The sequence below is a fragment of the Triplophysa rosa genome, linkage group LG22 (assembly GCF_024868665.1).
Source record: "Triplophysa rosa linkage group LG22, Trosa_1v2, whole genome shotgun sequence".
NCBI lineage: Eukaryota > Metazoa > Chordata > Actinopteri > Cypriniformes > Nemacheilidae > Triplophysa > Triplophysa rosa.
Window position 1 is genome coordinate 2,105,384 of NC_079911.1, and position 5,985 is coordinate 2,111,368.

The 5,985-nt window shown below is 36.6% G+C and overlaps 1 long non-coding RNA gene across 1 annotated transcript; it reads left to right on the forward strand.

The window, feature by feature from the left end:
• The first annotated feature begins 284 nt into the window (after window positions 1-284).
• Window positions 285-5,118, forward strand: LOC130546322 (uncharacterized). The gene is made up of 4 exons (XR_008961766.1): window positions 285-1,375; window positions 3,296-3,349; window positions 4,816-4,906; window positions 5,017-5,118. It is a non-coding gene; the product is annotated as an uncharacterized LOC130546322 (long non-coding RNA).
• The last annotated feature ends 867 nt before the right edge of the window (window positions 5,119-5,985 follow it).

Here is a 5,985-nt window from a genome sequence, read left to right on the forward strand (position 1 = left end):
TTAAACAGCATTACAAAAGACAGATGGTGGACCTGATGCTTAAGTTAATCAACGCTTCTTGCGATTCAGAAAACGACTGCTCTGCGGATAGCGTTCGTCTGTCAAATCTCAAGAAAAATATGATCACGGTGAAAGGACTGTCAAATTCGTGGGGCGAAATGATCGGCTTCTGCATGATTGGTCAAGAGCCTATCTGCGTGAGCGTCAGAAAAGTTTTGGACGTAGTGTCTGAATGCAGCGACGAGCTAGATGTTATTTGTTTATTTACGTATTCATTACTTGCTTTGTTTATTTGCGTATTCATTATTTATTTAATCACTTATATAACCAATTCTTTCTTTAATCACTTATTCGCCGATTTATTGTTTTATTTAATCACTCGTTGCTTTATTTATTCACGCATAAGATACGCGTCAACCTCATTAAAACATGTCCAAACATGATCTCCGGAAAAGAGAGAAAAATGTTCGGTAACCGTATGGGCAAAAGTTCAAGAGTTCAACTCCAGACGTGGGCAATCCCTCACGACGTGGACAGATACTGTCAAAGGGCAAAAGTTCAACGCAAAGGAGGCAGTCAATCACAATGGGGCGGATACGGTCAAAGGTCAACGCAAAGGGGGCGGGGCCCTCACAACGTGGGTGGTCCGGAAGTAATTCAACCCCCCCCGCAAAGGTCAAGGGTCACCATCAATCATTTTGACACAATGACCCCTATATATACTACTCATGTTTTCAAATATTGAAAATATATTTTTCAACAATTAATATTTCATAATTGTTTAGTTTTCCTGTTAAAAAGAATATTTTTTTACCAAGGATTAAAGCTATAGAGACTGATTTTAAGTAGTGTGATGGAAAGATAAGCTCAGAATAAACAGAGGGAAGGGGAGAATGGTATTGCACAGGACCTCTGTGCCATATTGAATGTGGGTAAGTGTCTGGGTAACGGAATATCTTCCACATAATATCTTGACACACACATAATTAATTGTCAACTTGCTAAATTTTTTTTTTTTTTCAAAAATAATTTGTAAATCAGTTTTAAAGCCTTTCAACTTTTATTTTGTTTTATTTTTATTTTATTACTGATACATTTTATATGTGATCAAATATTTTTCTTCTTAACTGATTATTATTGAGATTTTTATATGTTTTTTTTTCATTAAAAAAATGTATCTTATGAATCAAGCTCGAAGTGGAACTTTGATTTTGAAATAAAAACGGCTTTTATTTTGAAAAATATAAATGGTCTCATGTTTCAAACTTTCAAGACATGCCCACTAGCTGTGACATCTAGTGACAAAATTTAGCGGGCTTTTTTCCTCTGGACCTAATGTGATTGCTGAAGGAATAAAACAGTGCTATTTGCTGAGGTAAGTACTTTTTTATAATTATTTAAAATGCTTTTCATACATAAAATATTGATACTCTGTACATATTACATCAGTGTGAACTTTGTAAGGTAGCCAATCTCGTGTGTTGACTAGTAGGACTGGTATTGACTAGTAGGACTGTAGGACTGGTATTCGACATTACTGCAAGCTTATATCGACAAATATGTAGCATTAAAATTGAATAATAAATACTGCAGTATGTCTACATAAAATTCTTGAAGACAAAATGTTTTTTGCAATCATAAGATTAGGGCTGCAACAACTAATCGATAAAATCGATAATAATCGATAATGAAATTCGTTGTCAACGAATTTCATTATCGATTAGTTGGTCTGTGACGTCACTTGCGAGCTGCGCAGTTATAAATCAAGCGCATCTTCGTCCCTTTTAAAATTACCGTTTTAGATGTGTCTCTCCATGCAGCATGAGCTGCGCAGTTTTAAAGTCAGACGTGTCTCTCCGTGGATGCGTCTCTTAGTGCAGCGCGAGGTGCGCAGTTTTAAAGTCAGATGTGGTTCTCTGTGGATGCGTCTCTTCGTGCAGCGCGAGATGCGCAGTTTAAAAGTCACACGTGTCTCTCCGTGCTGCGCGAGGTGCGCAGTTTTAAAGTCACACGTGTCTCTCAGTGCAGCGCGAGGTGCGCAGTTTTAAAGTCACACGTGTCTCTCCGTGGATGCGTCTCTAAGTGCGGCACAAGTTGTGCAGTTTTAAAGTCAGACGTGTCTCTCGGTGCATGCGTCTCTCCGTGCAGCGCGAGGTGCGCAGTTTTAAAGTCTGGTGTGTCTCTCCGTGCAGCACATGTTGCGCAGTTTTAAAGTCAGACGTGTCTCTCGGTGCATGCGTCTCTCCGTGCAGCGCGAGGTGCGCAGTTTTAAAGTCAGACGTGTTTTGCATGCATCTCTTCAAGCTGCGAAGTTTTAAAGTTTAAATGGGAGAGGTGTTTTAAATGACAAAATTAAAGATTATATTAGTAAAACCCAATTTGTGGTGTTTGCACTTTGCAAAGTACATAATAGGCTAAATACCCTGATTTGGTGGTTTATTTAGTTCAGAGGTGGGTAACAAGTACATTTACTTCAGAACTGTACTTAAGTACACTTTTTGAGTATTTGTACTTAAGTATTACTTTTTCTGTTTACTTTTTACTGTACTTCACTACATTTGAATGACAAATATCTCACTTTTCATGGCACAAAAAAATTATTTCCTTGGCCGACCCTCCCCTCGCTCCCATGTTTGGGAGAGACTATTGTCAGTTGCTTCTATATGACACACCTGAATCAATTCACCAGGTGTGTTAATTATGGAGACATTCACAACATTTTGGGAGAAGGCTAATGAGTTCAGTTGTGTATACTTTTCCCATATCTGATTTACTTATTATAAGCAAAATATGTAATTACATTTTATCCGATTAATCGATTGATCGAAAAAATAATCGCCCAACTAATCGATTATCAAAATAATAGTTAGTTGCAGCCCTACATAAGATAACCTTTACCTTCACAATTATTCTGACAGTGAAAATATGTCATTGAGGTGAGTCATGTCATGTAATTTATAATGGTAATGTGACTAGCATGAAACAGAGCCGTCTTCAGCGTCTTATAAGCATTCAGTTTAAGAATTAACTTGTTTACCTGTCTTTCCTGCCTTTCATTAAATCCAAGCCTTTGTTATCTAGATTTATTAACCTCACTTTCACTATGTGGCCTTGACCTAAGTTATATCCTAATAAAACAAAAATATTGCTTTACTTAAACATTACTTAACAATAGTATTGAGTTCTTTATTTAGGAATATTATCATAAGATATGTTTATGGTACCTTGACAACCCTACTGTCCACTAACTTTATACAACTTTACATATTTTTGTGATTGTTTTTGTCACATTTAGATTTCTCAAGATCATCATTTTGTTGACCATCTGGGAAGAATTCATCTGTGCCATGTAAGTAAAAGTGCAAATAACGTTTCTTTAAGGATTTTGAAATCATATTGGCAGAGGCATATTGTCTTAAGAATAATGTAAACTAAACTCAATATATTTAAACATCTGTTTATATTTTTCTAAACCTCTGCTAGTCCAGACATCCGAAAAATATCAGGCTATAGGCTTGCACGTTGTTTCTACGTATTTAAAATGAGAGCATGGCAACATACCGTACTTTGTAGGATTTGTTTGAATTAAAATGCACAAATGTGATTAATCACTTGCCTCACAGCAAAGACAAAGCTGCATTCGAAAGAAACTTCTACTATTAAAATTAAATATTAAATTGAATACATTTGCTTTTAAATTAATAATTAATAACTAATAAAAACAAAATAACACTTATTTTAATCAACAGATGCCGCCTTACTTTTCAATGACATAATATCATTGCGCACACAGGTCAACTGAAATGAAAAGAATAAGATACAATTTAAATTAAATTAAATATTAATACAGAAACACTACATAGTGCTCCTTGAGATACACTGCCCATCCAAAAAAAGTCACCACCTGTATTTAACTAAGCAAATAGGTAAGAGCCTCCCATTGGATTGGAGCTATAGGTTCAGAAACGTTATGTGCCCAAAGAATGAGGTCAGCTGACTGCCTGAATATACTGAATGACCAGGTTATTCCATTAATGATTTTTTCTTCCCTGATGGCACGGACATATTCCAAGATGACAATGCCAGGATTCATCGGACTCAAATTGTGAAAGAATGATTCAGAGAGAATGAGACATCATCTTCACACATGGATTGTCCACAACAGAGTCCAGACCTTAACCCCATTGAGAATCTTTGGGATGTACTGGAGAAAACTTTGCGCAGCGGTCCGACTCTCCCATTATCAATACAAGATCTTGGAGAAAACTTACGGACATTGCAGAAGCTTCTCGAAGTGATGCCACAGTGAATGCATGCCGTAATCAAAGCTCAAGGCGGTCCAACGAAATATTAGAGTGTGTGACTTTTTTGGGGGACGGGCAGGCAGTGTATAAAGTGCTGCAATAAAATACATTTGGAAAAAATTCTATTGGTCAGAAATGATACATTCATATGTACAAAATTAGAAGATTAAAAATTAATAAAAACTATGTGAACTTAAAAATAGGTTAAATTTAGCTGTTAGCTGAAATGCGTAATGAGTAATTATTTTATTATGATTATTTTGACTACTGGCACTTTTGGTCATGGAGCTTGAGACAAACTGTCTGACAGTTTGTGTGCGTTTTGATAAAGTGAATACATGTAAATATAATTATATCCCAAACCTGATGTGTGTTTCTCTGTATAATCCTTGTAATGCATAAGAATACTATGGTTGATGATTATGTCTTAAATAATTATTAAAGAAATAAGTGTTAATATTATAGTTATGTTTTCCTTGAACAGCTGCTGACAGAAATTCTTTTATTTCAGTGGCAAGCTGGTAATCAGGACTTGAAAAGTAATATAAAAAGATGGCTTCCACTTGCATCTGAGGGCCCGAAACCAGCAAAATCTTTATAAGGTATTTCAGATGTTGTTAGCATTTACATGAGTTACCATTCATGCCTTCAGTCTGTCTGATGTATTAACCATGAGTCATTTTCTGTTCCCTCTCTTATCTCTTTCTGTCAGTCTGTCCTTATTTTAAGGTACACTTACTTGAGGAGATTCCAGATGTTTTATCGATCACTTCCATTTGTTTATTGTAATGTTACAATTCAAATAAATATCTAAACATATATTTCTCATATTTCTTTGGAGCATTTTTACATAGGAGCACATGGCATACAGTGTATGAAACTTGAAACCTCTAAAAAAAGGTTTGTTCTGTGCATAGTCTATTCTCAGTGTAAAGTGTTTTAAGAAGGGAAAAGTAAATCACATCCCAGTAAAATGATGTTTTCTTAAAAAAAACATTTAAAAAATGGCTTAATTTTTACATAAAACTAATACACATTTATTTTAGTAGATTTTATGAAGTGCATGATTAAGAATAAATTATATACTTAATTTAGTTTTGTTGTTCTTATTAAACGCATGTACATTTGCAGGCTGAGTGTACAGTTTTTAGATGGCATGATTGTGGCCCTATGCTGGCAGTGTCAGCTCACTTTAAGCACCCGGACTCGGGCCAGTGGTGGCTGAGTGTACAGTTTTTTGTTGGCGTGATTGTGGCCCTATGCTGGCAGTGTCAGCTCACTTTAAGCAACCGGACTCGGGCCAGTGTACTTGGGCCGATTCTGGGGCGTCATTCATCCTAGATTTGGCATGAGTCTGGCAACCGCAACTGGGCCGATTTATTTTTTCTGGCCTGCTGGATTTGGGCCATTTTTGGGCCGAACTGTTTTGGCTACCTGGGGGAAGTCAGTACTGTAGGTCTTTATCGCTCTTCATGTATTTAGGTTTGTTTATTGTGGCGCTTGTCTTTGCACTGCAAGTCTCTGGTGACTCCACACGTGTCTCCCAAAATGGGGAAAAGCGCCGCGTCACGGCAAAGCGCTCATGCGGCGAGCATCATCGTGCATTTCAACGCAAGTTTCACCTTGCCTCGCCTGAAGTTAAACTTTATTATAACGATTAACAGCGTCACAAAGCAACCTG